At 36.2% G+C, this 20,370-nt stretch overlaps 1 protein-coding gene across 7 annotated transcripts in view; it reads right to left on the minus strand.

Annotated features, from left to right (window-relative positions):
* Positions 1-20,370, minus strand: part of BANK1 (B cell scaffold protein with ankyrin repeats 1) — a 322,904-nt gene that overhangs the window by 287,786 nt on the left and 14,748 nt on the right. The gene's annotated exons all lie outside the window — the stretch shown is intronic.

Below are 20,370 nucleotides of genomic sequence, written 5' to 3' on the forward strand. Positions count from 1 at the left end.
ATAGCAAAAACCAAATAAAGGGGGTATCATCTCATGCCATAAACTAAAAAGTTGTTGTTGATGAAATAAATCGGAGGTTCTGGTGAGGCAGTACTAATCCTAAACCTATCTCACACCCTAAACCAGCACTGATGAAAAACTTTTAAACCACCAAAACCACCAGGGTGGTCATGAATCTCTTCCCCAGCTGGAAACTGATCGGGGGTGTCTGCAGAAGCAGGAAAGGCTGAATCCTAAACAAGCCAAGGCTCAAAGCTGAGTCAGTAAAGCCAGTCAAATTGCACAGGAACTCAAGAGCATCCCTAGGCATTGGAGAGGGGCCTTGCGGACAGGGTCTCATTAGAGACTACAATCCACCACCTCCAACTTGAGAGTCACACGGACAGATCTTCTTCTCCTCCTCTTTTCTCTCAGGCCATAAAAACTGACTGGAATGTAGATTTTGTCTCTCAAACTATAGCTTGGATGGAAAATTAAAAGTAGCATTAGGGAGGGGAATTTAAGGAATAATTTACCCACACAATATTAAGCAAATAGAAAGCCTAGACTGAGCTAAGAGAATCATGAGCAAGATGAAAGGATTAGCAATACAAATTCATAGTTATTGAAAGAGATGATGATGACAAAATTAACAATAATAATATGATCATCATAATAATGAAAGTTACACAGCATGAAAAGACTAGCAGAAATCATAAGCAGGGAAGAAAAACACAAGAACAGTCCTTCACAGTATTAAAAAACCACTGATTAAATAAAACCAAAGTTTAAAGACATATTGATTTGATATTTTTAAAAGAATCATTTGAAAGGGTATAACAAATAGATAAAAAGACAAGTTGAGAGCCAAAGCAATACCATTGCTCAGATAATAAATTAGAAAAAGCAATGACTAGATTAGACACAGATAATATTTTCATTTCTGGCCTCAAAGTAAAGCTTCATATTTTCATAGTAAACACAAAAAGAGAGAACAAAATTAAAGCAATTGGTGAAAAATCTGATATATATGGGTAAGAGCCAAAAAAGGAAAAGATTCAATATAAAGATAATCCAAAAACCTGAAGTAGAAGAGAACAAAAGATGCATTAAAAGTTTTAAAATATAATTTTTAAAATCCTTAAAATACAGAAGAAAAATGAAGCAATTCTATGGAAAAATTGTTAGAGAAAACATCTTGATTAAATTTCACTTGGTTTAACGATTATTATAAAACCTCTACATATATCTAGGAAAGAAAAGCAAGTCATTCAAGAGGAGAAAAATACTAGGTTGGTAGATTTTTTCAGAGCACTTTCAAAGGCATATTATAATAAATTATAAAACCGCTCTTACAAAAATAATTTTATAGTGTATTCATACTACAGAATATTGCACAGCAATAAAAAAAGAATGAACCACTGCTACATGCAACATGGATGAATCCAAAGATATAATGTTGACTGAAAGAAGAAAAAGTATATACTGAAGGACTGTATTTATTAAAAGTTCAAAAATAGAAAAATAATTCATGGCAATACAGATCAGAATATTTGGGAGTGGGATTAATGAATGGAAGCAGATAAAAGGGAGCCTGCTGAGGTTCTGAAAATGTTCTATATCTTGATCTGAGTGGTTGTTACACAAAGTATACATATATAAAAATCTGTTCATCTGTATAACTTAGATTGTGCATGTAAATTATATGGCAATTAAAAAGTAAATTAAAATAGCAGAAGAAAAAAGGAAGTTTAAGGATGGTAGCTATTCAAGAGGCATAGGGACTTATAATAGATGAACAGAGCATTTTGGGAGGGAGATCCAGAGAAAATAAAACAATCGTAAGATTGTATCATATATTTGAAAATTTGAGAAAAAATGCTAACAGAAGTTTGACAGTTCTGACTGGACATTTTGAAAAAAATTAAAGATAGGTACATTATAATCTTTTACATGTAAAATACAAAAGAAAGAAGAAAAATTAATTGCAGAAAAACAAAGCAAAACAAAACAAAAAAGAAAGCAGGAGCATTATATACTATTTGGATCAACAGTGTGAATGTGTACATAATCATTGTATGGACTGGATATTTATGTCCTCCCCCAAATTCCATATGTTGAAATCATAACCTCCAGTGTGATGGTATTAGGAGGTGGGCCAATGGGAGGTGATGAGGTCATGAAGGTGGAGCCCTCGTGAATGGAACTAGTGCCCCTATAAAAGAGGCTCCAGAGAGGTCCCTTGCACTTCCTGCCACGTGAGGTCACAGAAGGAAGTCAGCAATCTGCAACCCAGAAGAGGGACCTCACCAGAATTTGACCTGCTGGCACTGTGACCTCAGCTTCCAGAACTGTGAGAAATAAATATTTTATTGTTTAGGCCACCAAGTCTATGGTATCCTGTTAAAGCAGCCTAAATGGACTAAGACAATCATAATAATGTAAAATATGACTAATGATTTAACTACAAGTTGAGATTTAAATATACTAGAGAATAAGGAAAGAGTCTGATAGACTAATAGATTGAAATCTTTATCCAGCATATTACAGAAAACAACAGGTAATAGAATTAGTAAATCAAGAGATAGTAGTATAAATGCATCTTTTAGAAACATGGAATAGAACAACAACAAAATTTGAAATAATGAGGTTCTTAAGGTTCCCATAGGGAATGGAATTGTGTTTGGGGAGGGGGGGAGCAGAGAACTGCTGCTTTTCATTATAGGTGTTTTATCATTGTTCAATATGCCTGTGTAACTATAATCAAAATTTAAATAAAGAAAAAAAACCCAGTCAGCAAATAGAAGAACCAAAGTAAGCAAAATGAAAATGTAAAAACTTTGGAAAAAAGAACACATGGTAAGTTGAATACATATACATATGGATCAAAGACTAAGAATCAAGGGGATTATGATGGCACTACAAAATGCAAATGTTAAAAATCTTGATGAAATGAAAGTATCCATAGAATGGGAAAACTGAGTATTTGTGGAGGAGAAAGTATAAAACACTAACATCATCTCTCATAGAATTCAGCTATTTAACACTGCCTAAATTTGAATAAAAAGTGACTCAATTCTTCTACTATTTTTTGTATCATCATTTTTCTTAAGCAATAATAAACTTGGAAAGTATTCCGAGTAAAAAAATTTTTATCTGAAAATGAACGTCCTTTGGTTTTACTTTATATTACTTTAAAATAAGTTATGTTATTAAAAAAAGAGCACATAGAGTATTTCTCACTTTTAAATAACCCTGCCCATCTACTGAAAATACACCATAGTTCCATTGACTGTTAGCAACAGTTGTATATGAGAGATAAAATTTTGAGAGAGGTATGATTTCCTTTTTCTTACTCTTCCATACAGCTTATATTTTTGTTGTAAAATTGTATTACTGTATAAAACAAAGTAATCATTCTTAAAAATTTAGTTTGTAAGGTATTATCATGAGTACAAAGAACAAAACACCAAAACTCTTATATTCCACACTTATCTTTCTCACTCTGGATATAGAGCATATATTTTCTAGACCACTGATGTACCAATTACCACCACAATGATTTTGAGAGCTTTTTCATTTTTATTGAATTATCTATATCTTTTCTCATGATATAAATAATATCCCCAAGGAAGATGCTGCCTCTTTCAACTCACTGATTCCTACACAATGCCTAGCACAATTTTTTGAACAGATATTCAACAAAAATTTAAAAATAGATTTACATATACAGAATGAGAAAAAAATATCTGGCAGAAAACATATGGGAATCATACACGAGTTGTGTAGGAATCATCAGCATATTTCTGCTATTCTCTATGTAGTGTTTCACCTAGCTTCAATGCTAAATAAATAGTTATTGAACAAACACAAATATAGTGTCATAATTCAGTATTTTTATGTTTGAGGAACAACAGAGGAAGAGTTTTCCTTATATTCCATACAGCCAGAGTAAGCTGCTGTTTAGTCATAAAATAATTAGGGTAAATATAAAACTAATAATAAACTATTGAGTGCTTAAAATAAACTAGGACTCTTGTTGTTTTATACATATTATTTCACTTAATTCTCAAAATTTACCCTTTTAAGGTACTAATGTTACTCTTATTTTACAGATGGGAAAACTGAATCAGTACCGGAATCAGGACTCCAACGCAGGCAGTCTGACCCTACAGTCTGTACTTTTAACCTTTAACAGTAGAGGCCACAGTAACATTATCTAAAAGATTAAAATAGATTCTTTGCAGTGATATGAACTAGATTAGTCTCTATGAAGCAGCCTACGAGTTAATATCAAGTATGCAAAGTATGTGAAAGCTCACTAGGACTCTGGTTTCCCATCAAGGAAAAAAGAGGAAATAAACCATATACTCCAAGAGTATCATTGTCTATGAAGAACTCACAGAACTTCCTTCCTGACTCTAAAACTTAAATCAATAAAATTATACATTAGGCTATGAGGATGTATTGAAGTACAGGATGAATACTGCCACATTATATGGTTGGATATCACACTACCATAGGAAGACAACCATAGGAAATCAATTCTAAAGACAATCATAACCTATCTTTCAAAACTTCCCAAGAAAATTAGACAGGAAGTCTCTCACATACTCTATGGCCATTTTTTCTTGTGCTGAAATTGTGCCTTCCTTTAAAATTTATATTTGACTTGTACTTAGTAAACTCTGACAGTTTTCAGAAACTAAGACTAGCATTAAATGTCAGCCCTTTCTTTTCTATGGATTAAATGATCTCAGGCTTTTACTCTTTAATTTTCTCAGATATTATTTATTGAGATGTTCCATGTACCAGGTATGTTCCTAAGCACTTAACATGCACTACTTCATTTAATATTCATAAAACTGTATGGAGTTGGCCTTGTTATTTTTATTTTACTGATGATCACATTGATTAACTTGTCACGGTTATGAAGATAGTAATTAGTCTTTATGTTACCTTCCAATCTTTTTGTATGAAAGCATGTTGGGTCAAAATACAAAAAATTAATAAAGGGGCCTTATTCTAGAAAATGGCTTGGCCTTGAGTAACATTTACATTGTAGACTCAACAATAGTTCTCTATGATTTCTCAAGAGGAGCCTACTGGCCTTGCAATGCACTTGCTTTATACACTTAAACTAAATCAAACCTAAATCATTATTCTGCTTGTTTAAGGAGGGTTACTGTCATTAATGTTGGCCAGATTTTATAGGCTGTGAAATGAAACAATAAAGGAAGAACCTGAAATATAGAAGCACGGAATGTTCATTCCTGGAAAGCGTCATCAAGATCAAGGGAAATCGTTATTAAAGATGCCATTAAGGTCTGCAAATAAATTATTTACAATGTAAATCTCAAGTCTAGCAACGTAAAGGACAGCTTATACTACAATGGTAGGAGCAAAATAGATCTAACTACTATAAAGTGTTCTTTCAGATTCCATAATGATGCCTTATTTATTTATCTTACAAAATACTGAACAAATCTCCAAGCTTGAAGAAAATGTGTATTAATAACTGATATCAAGAACTGTTTTTGCTCTGAGAATGAATTATACTACATATTGCCAAAAGAATGAGACTGGCCATATATCCAAATCCTTCCTATTATATATGCACAGCTCAGATTGGCAGATTTTCTTCTTTTTGAATAAGATCCCACCTCTTACCCATGTTTGTGCATAATGGAGAAAGATGGCATGATGCACGTTTTCAATATTATATTTTGCCAACTGGTAACCAAAGTGCAGAAGAAACAAAATTACAAAGAAATGAGTTATAGCCATAACGGACTCAGTAGTGAAAACATGAACATTAATCTTCATCTAATCACACACAAATATATATCATTACTCAAATTATATAGTAAATATAACTGAATTGGTCTTACACTCTAATTTGTACTCTAACTAGTACAACAGGGGAACAAAACTGAGGATTTTCCAAAGGTATTAAGGGAGCATAATACACTATAACTCATATTTCTCCTCCAGGAAAGTTGATTAATTTCACTTATTCATAGTGGCAAAAAGTACCAGGTGTTTTCTGTATATTTCTGTGTAGCAGATACTGCTGATACACAACCCACATCTTCCTGGCCCACTAGCTTCAGCTTGATGCTCAGCTATTAAGCACGCTGACCACTTCCAACCTCTGCTCTGCTGCCTGAGGACTTTCTCTGGAGCTGAGGGAGCTTCCTCAGCCCGTGTGTCTGCCTGGCAGCTCAGAAGTGCTGGGGATTTAGTGCACGGAGGGCTGGGAGGCAACCCTCAGTCAATGAGGGATGGAAGTCAAAGTGTAAACAGGTCAGCTTCCCCATCCCTCAGTGGGACAATTCTGAGGTTTGTTCTACACAGTAATTAGAGGATTCCCAGTGGTATTGAATTATAACTGCTCATCACATTATTCTGCTTATTAAAATACACAGTATCGGCTTTTCTCCCTTTCTTGTCTCACATTCCCAATTCTGTCACTAGTGCTTCATGGACTCATCTTTAAATAAACTGCTTGTACTCATGTCCATTTCTTAGGGTCTTCTTTAGGGGAAATCTCTATAAACATACATGTTAATTAACTTAGTTCTTCTTTTCAAATACAGGAAGGTACCAACACATTTTAAGATTACACTTTTCAGCTACGGTGAAGAACAACGACCAGCAAAAATTATTTTTATACAAATGCAGACCTTCCCCTTTCTTTTTCCTTTTCAGATGCAAATAAATGCTTCTATGCTTCACAGAACAACCTTGAAAGAGAATTTTTTTTTCTTCTTTTCTGTAGAGAAAGCATGGCGTGAACTGTTACAGGATTATTTTGCAAAGACCTCCTACACCTTCATATATAAACTACAAATGTTCAGCTCCCACCTCTATCACTTTTTATCACTAATACAAATTGTTAATAGTTCATTTAAAGAATTATAAACATAAAAGATACTAGATCTGTAAGGAGGTTTTAATATGTTTCAAACTTACTTAGTTCAAATTTATGGAACTCTATTTCTGCAATGTCCATACCCTCTCCCTCCTTTTACTGCCATTATAGATTACTGAATTGGACAACACTGACCATAAGGCAGCCTATTTTTTGATATTCCTCTAAGAAAAGAATACTGTGATCAAATAAACTATGATATATTACAAATTGTAAGATGAATTCTGATTTCAGAGAATTTGACTAGCCTAAAACAAAAACACATTATCAGAATCAATTAAATATGGGAGTAGTATCATCTCACACAGTATCTTAGGGGCTTCTCATTTCTCCAATTCACACTCAAGAATGATCTCCTGGGACTTCCCTGGTGGCTCAGTGGTTAGGAATCCACCTGCCAATGCAGGGGACACAGATTTGAGCCCAGGTCCGGGAGGATCCCACATGCCGCATGCCACAGAACAACTAGGCCCGTGCACCACAACTGCTGAGCCTGCGCTCTGGAGGCTCCGCGAGCTACAGCTGCTGAGCCCACGTGCCACAACTACTGAGGCCCGCGCGCCTAGAGCCCATGCTCCGCAACAAGAGAAGCCACCGCAATGAGAGACCCGCACACCGCAGTGAAGAGTGGGCCCCTCTTGCCGCAACTGGAGAAAGCCCGCATGCAGCAACGAAGACCCAACGCAGCCAAAAATAAATAAATTTATTTAAAAAAATATTGCAAAAAAAAAGAATGATCTCCTTAGGACCTGAATATTTTCTGTGATCTCTCCAGACTGATTTCTTCCCTATGGATTCCATCACCCAGGCTCCCATGCCCACTCCAATGGAAAGCACCATCAGAACACCAGAAGGTGAGAGAAAGGAATGATAGGGTTATTTATTGGTCCTGTCACTCACTCCCCCATTCTAATTTTAGCAGTGGCCATTTTCTTTTGTGGCTCTTCCATGGCCTTTCTTCCGTGGTTCCAATTTTCATGCATCTCTAGCAACCATCTTTCCTCCACTTCCCTCACTGGCAGAGTAAAGGACTCCTTGCTTATTCTTCAAATGCTTCACTATCCCTCTTTGGGTTCTTCAGCCCTGCACATCTTAATAAATAATCACTTTATTAAATTTTTTCAGTTAAAAAATCTTTGATGGTGGCACTGTTTCTTGCTGGGATCCTAATAAATACAGGTACTAGGAGTGACCGCAGGAAACAGACTCTATAAGATGGATTTTGGAATTGGATTGCTTTCCTAGTTGTGGAGAACACAAGCAAGCCCTCATCAAGGGAAAACAGTACGCTGGCAATTTATGGCATGCAAAAGCACCACAATGATATAATGGTATAATTGGATGGAGTGTCAATGGAGGGGAAAGTTTTAGGAGATAGAGTGTCTGTGGTGGCAATAGGGATTACAGGTATGGAGGGGGCTGGTATTTGGCGTCTCTGTCCTAGAGAGCATGCATTCACACAAAGACAGAGCTACAATTCCAGTAGCAGGCAAAACCCTCCAAATGTCCCTGGATCTTTTTTAACCAAGTGAACCTGTACTCCTTGTAAAAACAAATAAACAAAAACAAAATAAAATTAAAAGTTTTCCGGAACTTCACTTGAGGCAATTGCCTTACAAGCTATGTCAACTTTTCTCAGTAACCATGCCAGCATCCCTCACTGATTGCCTTTAATATCAGTAACTAAAGTTAGATCCCATAAATGAAAGGAATATTCTAGAGAAACTATTTCAAACACAGAAATTATTACAGGGCCTTGCCAATATATATCAGCATGAGTCTGGAAAGTATGTATGGAATGGATTTTAAGAGTTATTAGACCAAGGAGGGCAAAACAGAGGACTGAATCCAACTGAACTCATCAATATGAATATTGATATTCATATTGATATTTGATATATTTATATATTGATATATCAATATTCATATTGATATATGAATATCAATATTCATACAGGAGTCAGAATGTAATGTGTTATCTCAAGTACCTGAGTGGCATTAACAGTCGATAGAATGTATAATTAAAGCTTGGACTCTGTAATGGCCTACAATCAATGTGATGACAATGCTAGAACTTGCCTACCATGATGGTGAGAAGAGGTCAAGGAGGCATATTTTTTCTGTAAAGGGCTAGATAATAAATACTTTAGGCTTTGTGGGCCACATAGGATATCTTCACTTTCTTTCTTTGTCCCTTTCTTTCTTCCTTCCTTTCTTTCTTCTTTCACCTCTTCTTTCTTTCTCCCTCTTCCTTCCTTCCTTCTTTTCTTCCTTCTTTTTCTTCTCCTCCTCTTCTTTTTCTTTTCTTATAACTCTTTAAAGTGTAAAAACTATCCTTAGCTTACAGGCTCTACACAAATATGCCACCAGCTGGATTCTGCGTGTTGGCTATAGTTTGCTGACCCTTGCTCTAGAGTATTCTGACATTCCCTTCACTAAGCATTAAGAAATTCAATCACGAGAAGCTCTGTACTGTCTGTCCTCTGTAGCCTGTAGACAATGATGAGAACTGGACCTCCAGATTGAACTTTTTGATGTCAGTGGGGGAATAATGAAGTCTGGATTGGTAGAGAATAAATGGCAGCACTTCATTATTACAGGCAATTTAAGTAACCAAAGCGTTTTTCACTGCAGGGATCTGTTATGGTAACTAATTGATCTGAGGGTCCTTAGGAATAAAATATCTGCATAGCCTATGAAGGTTCGATTTCACCTTTATAAACAAAACCATTCTAGGTTTGAGTGCAGAAACTGACTTAAGTTGCAATTGTGGAGATTCACAGCCTCCTATCTGGTTTATAGACTCAGAGCCCTTTAACTTAGGGAAGACCAAGTCCCTGTGAGAAAGGATTCTTCTTCTGTGCTGCTAAACATGTATACAACAAATCTTTTCCCAAGCATTCCCCAGAGACTTGCAGCCATGTATACTACCATTTTCATGGACCCAAAATGCCCAACAGCACACTGGTAAAAGGGAATTTATGGAAGTCAGGTGTAATGATAAATAACTTCTTGCCTTGGGGGTGTATCTAATCATGGTTCCAGTGGGCCCATAGAGATATCCTGTGGGTTTTTAAAGCCTGGAATGTATGTGGCAATACATATACATAGCAAATGGCAGAATCCTTACAGAGAATGAGGATATTTTGGGAGGAAGGGAAAAAGTATGTCTCTGGAACTGTTAAACCTCAAAATAGTAAACTAAACCAAATACTACGTGCCTTGGGTCTGAAAATATATCAGCACTAGGCCAAAGTGAATGGTTATTGCATTACAACCCTGGAACCCATGGTCGTCCCTGGAAGAGAATGGTGAAAGGAAATTCTCCCAGATGGCAGAACTTTGGGCAGTATCTCTCACTGTCCAGTTGCTTTGAAGAAAAGGCCTGAACTATGGATCTACTTTGAGTAAAAGAAGAAAGAGTAGAAAAGAATATGCTCATTTCATTAACCCTAACTAGGTTACTAATTAAGAAAATATATCTTGGAAACATGAGACTACAAGTTACTTTTTCTCCATGCAGTGATATCCTTATATTCTTTGTGGCTTATACAAAAGCAAGTTAGATATACACCACATTAGCCAATGCAAATTTTATCAATAATAAAGACAATATTCGATTTCCCCTCTGCTTTATTCTTTTTTTTTTTTTTTTTTTTTTTCCGTACGCGGGCCTCTCACTGTTGTGGCCTCTCCCGTTGCGGAGCACAGGCTCCGGACGCGCAGGCTCAGCGGCCATGGCTCACGGGCCCAGCCGCTCCGCGGCATATGGGATCCTCCCAGACCGGGGCACGAACCCGTATCCCCTGCATCGGCAGGCGGACTCTCAACCACTGCGCCACCAGGGAGGCCCTGCTTTATTCCTTTTGTCTTATTTCTCAGTTGTGTAATAACTTAAGCATTGAAGAAGGATATTTACTGTTCCATCCCCAACTCCATCCTCAATACAAGTCCCTGACGTTTTTTTACTGAAAAGTGGCTTTGTCACCCATGTTAAGCAACCCAGCCCCCAAGCGCAGAAACTGTTTTTAACCATACAGTCTAGTTGTGTTTTATCAACAGGATGCCACAAAGACCAGTGACAAAACCAGACTGAACTGGCTAGATTCAATATAGTGGGCAAAGCAGGCTGCAAGTCACTGCTTTCCTAGACTTCATTTCTCTCTGTGTTTCCATACCAACCCCTGAGAGCTAAAGGACACTTTCCCTGATTTACCTCTGTGTTTGTTTCAAAAGTACCTGGTGTTTGGCAGAGATGTTTTGCAGCTGTACGTTGAGAGATATATGCTTTGAGAGATATACAGTGGTCAACCGCCCGGAACCAGCTCTGACTTGACCACAGGGCCGTGCCTGCACAGATGGAACCTGAAGGTGTCTGAAAGTTACCTTTGCTTCATTACCATGCTACGATCTCTGCCCAAAGGAGGGATTTGTGCTCTGCCAGGCACAACAGATGCCGTGTTTACACACGGAAGTAACTTGGAAGCCTGTGCGCGCCCAGCGGCCCCCAGCTACCCCCAGGAAATCTCCACCCCTTTTCTAAAGCCCTGATGACCTGTCTGCCTCCTACCCCTTAAAATTCCCTGACTCCCCTCCCCTCTCTCTAAAGGGGAGAAGGTGCCTTTAGAGCATGAGCTCCCCTTCTCCGTTCCCATTCAAGCCATTGAATAAAAGATGCAAGAGGGAAGAGATATGGGAACATATGTATAACTGATTCACTTTGTTATAAAGCAGAAACTAACACACCATTGTAAAGCAATTATACTCCAATAAAGATGTTAAAAAAAAAAAAGCTTGTCTTGCTCGCACCAAACTCAGTTTCGTTATTGGCAGCTGGAACCCGAGCAGGAAAGAATTCGCTGACCCAAGCCAGAGGGGCTTCAAGGCAGCTACAGGGGAGCCTCGCAACTAATCAGGTAACAACGCTTGATTGTAAATGTGCCACATTTCAAAGTAACGTACACTGAAATTCCATTCAATTGTAATAATATACAAAGTGCATTCACATGAATATTATGTTTTTTGCTATTTATAGTGTTACAGTTTTAAGAAAAGTATTTCAACTCAATTTAAGTCAAAAACAAAATTTTAAACTTGTTTTTGAGAAGACACAAGTTAGAAAGTTTGAGAGAGTTGCCCAAGGTCACACTAATGGTAGGTCACAGAGGCGGGCTTAAATCCACATCATCTACTGCCAACTCTGGTTTGGGTATCAAAGCACACTGCAGGCAATGTTACTGAGAAAATGAAATAAAACTGCAGTCCTTTCCTTGGGCTTTTCAGTGGACAGAAGCACATGATCAGTTGATCAGATTAAAAAGAGAATTGACTTCAGTTTCACTGGCAAATCTAATTTTGCTGTCCTCGTTCTGAGCAGGAGAAAACTGTGTTGGCATTCCCTTGTTTCTTTGTCTCCCTCACTTCCCATCTCTACCTCTTCTTTACAAAACACAGGATGGTGGCAATGGTAGGAAAAAAGAGCCATGATTAATTAGCCATGGCTAATCATGGCTTGAGAGCAATGACCAAATAGTTTATAATTTTCTTTCTGAATTCCTTTCATGAAAATGAATGCGTTTTTGTCACTATTAGTGAAGTATATAAACCAAGAACACAGTAAATACACTCCATGTCCTCAATCTTTAGTGGAATCGTGCAACTTAATTATACTGGCAAGTGTTTATCAGAAAGACACTAATGTCTTTCAACAGTTTTATTATGTGCAGAATTACATATGAGGTCACAATATAAGAATATAACTGAGTAAGAACATACCTTTAGCAAAACCCTCTGTGGAAAGTTTATCTTAAAATTCACATTCTTCTGTGGGCATTGTAAAATATCTTAGAAATGGCTAGAAAACTAGAATACATGGACATACTGAAACAAAGAGGAGAATGAATTTCTGCTCATTCGCTGAAAGCAATACCAGCAAGCATATAGTCCCCCACCCCTTCCTGATGTCTGCATCCTCCTGTGACCATTCTTGACCAGAAGGGAAATAGCAGACAGAGCAAAGTATGTCTCCTACCACCTGCAGAAGCGATCCAAGGTCTATCGGGGCATATGCTCACAGTAAACATGAGTTCTGTATAGAGATCAAACAATTGCAAGTGATCAAAATACTGGGGGGCCTCTGTAGAAGTCCTCAACTCCATTACAGCACTTAGTAACAGCCACACTGTCCCATTGCAACTTCATTCTTTTCTCATCATGTGGTCAAGGGCCTACTTGCCTCAGATCCACTTTGGGAGTTTGATAAAATCATTATTTCCTGGGACTGGTACCCAGGAAAGAATCATCCATTGTGCAGCTAAACACTGGGGAAATTCTTATGTCCACTCAAGTTTGAAAATTGCTGTAGAGTCTTTTTTATGCTGTTAGTATTTCTAGTACCATACTTGATAATTCCAACTCGAGTTTTGCTGATGTAAAAAAAGAAAATGAAGATTTTAGCCTTTCCTAATGAGGAAAAAAAAAATCCAAGTGGCTTATAATGTTATTTACTAAGGAACTAAATGCATGTGCGTAATTCAATTCACTCAAATCATTAACTCGTTTGCTCAAAATCTGTCTTATTTTACCCAAATGATTTTTGTTTGTCATATGAGGGCCAAATCACTTATTTCCAAACAAAGAACACAATATTTGAAATTACGTATCTAAAATTTAGATTGCAATTCTGAAATGAACATGGTGTTTATGATGTTTATCCAAAACTATAAAAAGTAATATAGATAGTGATCGGGGCAGATTTTATAATAATGTGTGGTTAAGTAAAAGCAATTTTAAGAGTATTCTACTTCATACTTTTATAAAAATTGCTATTTTACCGTTATTAATTCTCATGTACCAGGTGTCATATTAGGAAAATTAACAGCCTAGAACTCAGGCACTAACCAGGTTACAAAAGCTAACATTTAAAAAATTAATGTCCAATTACTTTACCTATGGCTAACATTTTGTACAAGATTGAATTCTAAACTCTTTTCTGAACTGAAATAATGAAGCATTGAGAATTCCTGATGGAACTGCTTTCATTAATATTCAACATTTGGAAGTGTATAATATAATAAGATCTATGTATAAATTCTTATAAAAATGTAAACTACTAGACAAGGAAAGATGATTTTAGAAAATGAAGAACTGGGAAGAATTATTACAATTTTTTCTATATTTCTTCTCTCATTAAAATGTATAAGGATACTTGTCCATCAAAAACTGAAGCTCTATATCATATAAAAGTTTTAAACACAGAGCTATGTCAAGAATATATGAATATAAATGTTTTACATTTATTCTTAAACAATTTTAGTAATCTATTTTATGTATTGAATCTGGTTGCTTAATTACTTACACTTAAATATAGTGTAGAGAAAAAGCTATTCAAATACTGAATTTTCCCTTATATTTTTTCTCTGAGCTTGTAAGAGTAAGATAATATTAGTATCTAAAAATTTTACCAGTTGAACTTGAGGAATTCCTGTATATTAATATAGCTTAAAACTGTAAGCAAAGTTGAAAATCAGCAACAGATACTTGAAAATATAGACACAGTTGGAGGGTACAGTTCTTTCACTGGAAATTCGTAGTACTTCTGGACAGTCATATTTAACAAGACATCATCCTTACCCCTCAATGATCCTGATCCTCACTACTCTAACATTTTATAGTTCTCTCTCATCACCTGGATTTTCAGATCAGCTATTTTGAAATTCAACAGGCTAATTTACCACTATTATCCATAAGTACCATAATGTTGATTTAAAATGCCTCAATATCAATTCCCTAATCATTTATACTTTTTATATGTTTACTTAAAAATCATTTAATGATTATTCTAAAAAACAATTGTTCAGGGGCTTCCCTGATGGTCCAGTGGCTAAGACTCCGCACTCCCAATGCAGGGGGCCCAGGTTCGATCCCTCGTCAGGGAACTAGATCCCATATGCCACAACTAAAGATCCCATATGCCACAACTAAAGATCCCACATGCCAAAACTGAGACCTGGCGCAGCCAAATAAATTTTTTTTAAAATTGTTCAGATTTTAAGAAATATAAAGATTATGAAGCATAATTCCTACCCTTAATGGGATTTATGTACTAAAAAAAGGAAATGGATCTTTACAAGTTACCTTAATACAAGGTAGTTTATTTTAGTATTTCATTAAGACTTGTGGCTGAAGAATCTTCTTATTTGTCCTAGGGTTAATTAGAAACACAGTCTTGGAAACAAAGTGCCAATAAATCCTTAAGTATCATAAAATGCAGGATTGAACAATTTACACATCCAAAAAAAATCTAAATTTTACAAAGTCTCTGACATAAAAAAAAAATCTGAAAATGTATCATGAATCAATATGCAAACCACTGTGAACAGTATAAAACCATACATAAAATGTGAGCTCTTTCACATATGTACACACGAACTTACAATTCCAGGCAAATATTATCAATACTTATTTCTTAGTGAAGGGCTGTGGTACACTATAATTTTATTCTTATCTTATTCTCTATTTTTCAAATGTTCTACAATTTACTTTTACAAGAGAATACCCCTAAAACTATTCCATATGGTTCCTTTCATGGCAAAATAGCCTGACACCAACCCGATTTTTATCATTAGGAGAAAATGGCATCAAAATAATTCCCTACTAGTGTTAAAAAGCGGTTCATGTTCTCGGATATTAAAACAAAGTGGGAGCATAGAATAACATTAGGGACCTTTTACAAGGAGCGCCCATCTAAATCAGTTGTCTTTCAGTCTGTATTTGTCCTCTGAGGGGTTGAGATGGAATAGAGCTTTACGTATTGAAAGTAGAAGGCATCTAGAACCAAGCCTAGCAGAAGTTTAGCGAAGTATTTCAGGAACAGTCCACACTCCGTCATTTTAAAGTTCTTCAACCTGGTTAGGTTGTTTCTTAGTTAAATTATTTCCATTTCTTTACCTGAAAACGTGGAGATACTGACCCCAAATTCCTAGAGATAAAATACTAAAGCTGAATGCCGGGTTCAGGCCTGGCATCCAGCAGTCACTGATATGCATGGCAGTGGATGATGACGATGATGATGATAATTATAATTATAATTAAGGCTACCAAAATGTAGTGAGTGCCTAATATGTGCCAACGACTGTTCTGGTGTTTTACAAGCACTGATTTCTTTTAACCTCATTGCACCCCTGTGAACCAAGCGCTCTTCTTACCTCATTTTGCACTTGTGGTGGCTGAGGCACTGAAAAAGTAAACACCTTGCAGAAGTTCACATATCTGTACTAGTGAAAACTGTAATAGCAGCAGTAGCCAGTAGCATTAACAACAAGGATTATTAAACTGGTAAAAACATCGAATGGGAACAAATAATAATGGAGCTTTCTTTTTCTGTTTCTCTATTAAAACAACAGTGAATTCCAGAGAGATGTTTCAATAATGAATAAGTATCTAACTTACCAAGGATGACTACTAAAGGGTTACACTGATATCATGTTTTATAACAGCTAATTTTTTCATGGTTACATCCAGTGTTTTAACTAGGCTGATGGTGTATGAATGTTTGATGGATAGGGTCTTATCTGTGGTATTCATGCAAAGAATGCAATTCTTTGCTCCTGTTGAGTCCACCTGTGTTTAGAAATCTGTATTAGTTTCCTATTGTTGCTGGAAAAAATTACCACAGACTTAGTGACTTAAAAGCCACAGAAATTTATTATCTGACAGTACTGGAAGTTAGAAGTCTGAAATGGGTCTCACTAGGCTAAAATCAAGACATAGGCAGGGCTATGTTCCTTCTGGAGGCCCAGAGAAGAATCCATTCTTTTGCATTTTACAGCTCTAGAAGCAATCCACAGTGCTTGGCTCTTGCCCCATTCCTCCATCTTCAAGCCAGCAACATTGGGCTGAGTCCTTCTCATGCTATTGGGTTGCCCAAAAAGTTCGTTCGGGTTTCTCCATAAGATGTTACAGAATACAGTACGTGTCTCCAGCAGCAAGAGACATGCCGCCTTGCTCTTTCACTTGTAAGGACCCTAGTGAATATACTGAACCCACCTGGATAATCCATGACACTCTCCCCCTCTCAAGGTAAACTGATTAGTAATCTTAATTTCATCTTCAACCTTAATCCTTTTTGCCAGGTGAATACCATATTCACAGGTCCGAGGATTAGGATGTAGATATCTTTGGGTGCCATTACTCTGTCCACAACATCTGAACACTGCTTTCAGCTCTGGTTCCATCCCTCCCTTTCCCAAAGCCTTCTGAAGTAAAACAGATAGATGTATGTGCAGGTATACTTTCTGCTTCTCCTCACCCAGTGTTTGTAGGATAACCTTGATTAAAAAGCTTAAAAGATCATTGTTTAAATTTCTTATTGAGTCAAAGCAAATGATACATTAGAAGAATTTTCTAAGAGTCAATTAGCAGGGGTTTGAAAATTCCTTTGAGGATGCAAAGCATTAGGCAGAGGCAAATTATTAGCCTTGCTTTCTTAAAGTACTCTACTGCAGGCATTTTACAATGTTTTAATCACATATGTATTACAGCTTTCATTATTTTAAATACCCCGACAGCCTTCATTAAAGACATTTTTTCTAGCATTTCATTGTAATATTTCACTTCCTATTAGTTCATTCATCTCCAAGGACCTTGAAAGTAGCAAAACTTTCTAAATTTTTATGATCATCAGTTGGAAACTGTGGTTGTCCATTCGATCTCTTGTAAAGAATGTTTCTAAGTGGATCTACTAATAAGTAATGATATCTTCTATGTCCTACATGTTTCTATTAAGATGACTTTCTATATACATGGCTACTTTATTGATTAAAAAATGGGAAATGTTCACATGGGAGGAATATCTGCCTGACATGGATATATATATGGGTTTGTGTGAGAATGAAATGAGTTTACTTCAGAGAGGCATACAGTGGTCAAGAGGCCAAGCTTTGGGGTAAGGCTGTCATGAGGCCAAATTCGGCAAATAATTAACATCTCTGAGCTTGGTTTCCCCACTTGTAACATTTGGATAATACCACTTATGAAATCGGTTGTTGTGAGAATTAAATGAGATGAAGTATGTGGAGCATTTATCATAGTGCCTGACGCCTGTCAGCTCTAAATAAAACTTCCTTTCAATCTACTGGAAAGTGAAATCTGTCTTTCGAGACAGCATTTGCCAGTGGGTGGGATGCAAACTTCTGGGACACTGTGACAGGAAGTCATAGAGGGAAAGTCATTCCCTTTAGAGTACTTCTCCAATCCTGACTCCTTCAAGGGCTATGTCTCAGTTTGGAGCTCCTGTGACTTCATGAACATGATCAAAGACAGAGTGACCCAAGTGCCCAGAGCTTATCCTTAGCTACAATTTTTCAAAATTACTTGATTTTCAATCTGTTTATTTGTATGGTCACCTTCTACTTACGGCAAGTGATAATGATTTTTCATTTACGGTAGTGATATAATTTTTAAAAATATATCATACTTAAGCTAAAAAAATTTAGCCTAAAGAAAAGTTTTTTCTTAAAAGGGAAGATTAGTAGTATAGCCAAAAACTGGGGAAGGTCTTATGACCTTATGACTGAAATTTGCAAAACTCTGTCCCTAGAGACGGTACTCATGACTGCATTCTAAAATGAGTGGTGACTTTCTGGAACAGCAGGTATGCATCAGGAATCACCCTGAATAGTCAGAGAAAACACTCTTAGCCATTTCTCGGCCTGCTAACTGGTTCTCATGACTGGATTATTCAGATCTATGCAGGCTGAGGGGTTTTGAGTCACCTGATGTTGAATTAGAGTGAAGATAAAAAGAAATAGAGCTATTCAGCTTGTCCCAACCTATTTCACTTAAATACAGTCCCTGAGGGCTGGAGCCAACTTTGTGTATATCCCTGGACCCTAGCACAGGAGATGCAGAATAAATGAAGGATAATTACTCCTACACAAGAATATAAAGGCATTAGTCCACTCTTTCTTGACAAATATCCTCACTCCCAAGTGCCTAGAGAAACCAACTTTAATTTCTGTCGTGTTTTTCTTTTAAAATAAGAGATACTAACTGAATTACTGTTATGAGCCAATCATTCTCCTGAATAACTGATATTATCATCAATATACATAATGCCTCCTGGGCATCAGAGAGGTTGCATAGCTTGCAAAAGAGGAAAGTCCGTCAGTGACAGAGCCAGGATTTGATCCTGTGCTTATCTGACTTCAAATAAAGTGCTATAAAAAAAATTTCCTATGTTCCTAAAAAGTATTGTTTTATTTCTTTATTATTTTTAGGTCTAATTTTGCTTTTAAAAATGTTATATACATACAGGTTAAAAAAAATGTACCGATACGTAAACAGGATGAAGTCTGGGCAGTACACTGAAATGGAATTTTATGTTTCTTCCTTATATTTCCCAAATTTTCTACAATCAAAACCATCCCCAATATGTCTTAGAAGAGTTAATAAAGTTAAATTTTTTTGTTGTTCTTGCAGGGCCCATAAGCATCTTGGAAGTGTTAATTTACATTGTCAATGTTTAAAAAACAATATGGCTGACAACACTAGGGACATGCTTGGCTATAAAACCCTTTCCAAATATTAAAACTGTGCTCTTTCCACTGTATCATGATACATTCAAGGGACTAAAGTGACATAAGCATTGGAAAATGTCTGAGAACACTGGCAATATAACTTATGAAATCCTAAGAAAAACGTCTGGGAAAGAGAATCATGATTTAAATGAAGGTTAAATTATAATTCTCATTTATAATCATAATTTAAATGAGAGTTAAAACTTAAGCAATGTACAGCATGGTGACTAAAGGTAACATGGTGACTATAGGGAACAATACCATACTGTATACTTACAATTGACTAAGAGAGTATACATAGTTTTTAATTGAAATATAATTGACCTACAATACTATGTTAGTTCCAGGTGTACAACATAGTGATTTGATATTTCTGTACATTACAAAATGATCACCATAAGTCTAGTTACCATCTGTCACCATACAAACTTATTACAATATTATTGACTGTATTCCCCTTGCTGTACATTTCACCCCTATGACTCATTTATTTTGTAACTGAAAGTCTGTACCTCTTATTAATCTATCTCACCAATCACTCATCCCCTCACCCTCCTTCTCTATGGCAACCACCTGTTTGTTCCCTGTACCTATGACTCTGTTTCGGTTTTGTTATGCTGCTTAATTTGTTTTGTTTTTTATAAAAGTGAAATCATACCAAATTTGTCTTTCTCAGTCTTTCTTTAAATTAATTAAAATAATCTTGTATGGACAATGATCTATTCTTTTATCCAATAAATCATTGTGGATTTTCTTCTTTATATTCTGTTTTCTTTTGTTTTAAAACATTGTACAACAGATTTATATGAGGAGAGAGCACAGCTGACATATTTACAAATGTCATATCACCAAATAGTTATACAAATGTAATTTTAAAGT

Source organism: Mesoplodon mirus (genome assembly GCF_964341445.2).
Source record: "Mesoplodon mirus genome assembly, chromosome: 2".
NCBI lineage: Eukaryota > Metazoa > Chordata > Mammalia > Artiodactyla > Ziphiidae > Mesoplodon > Mesoplodon mirus.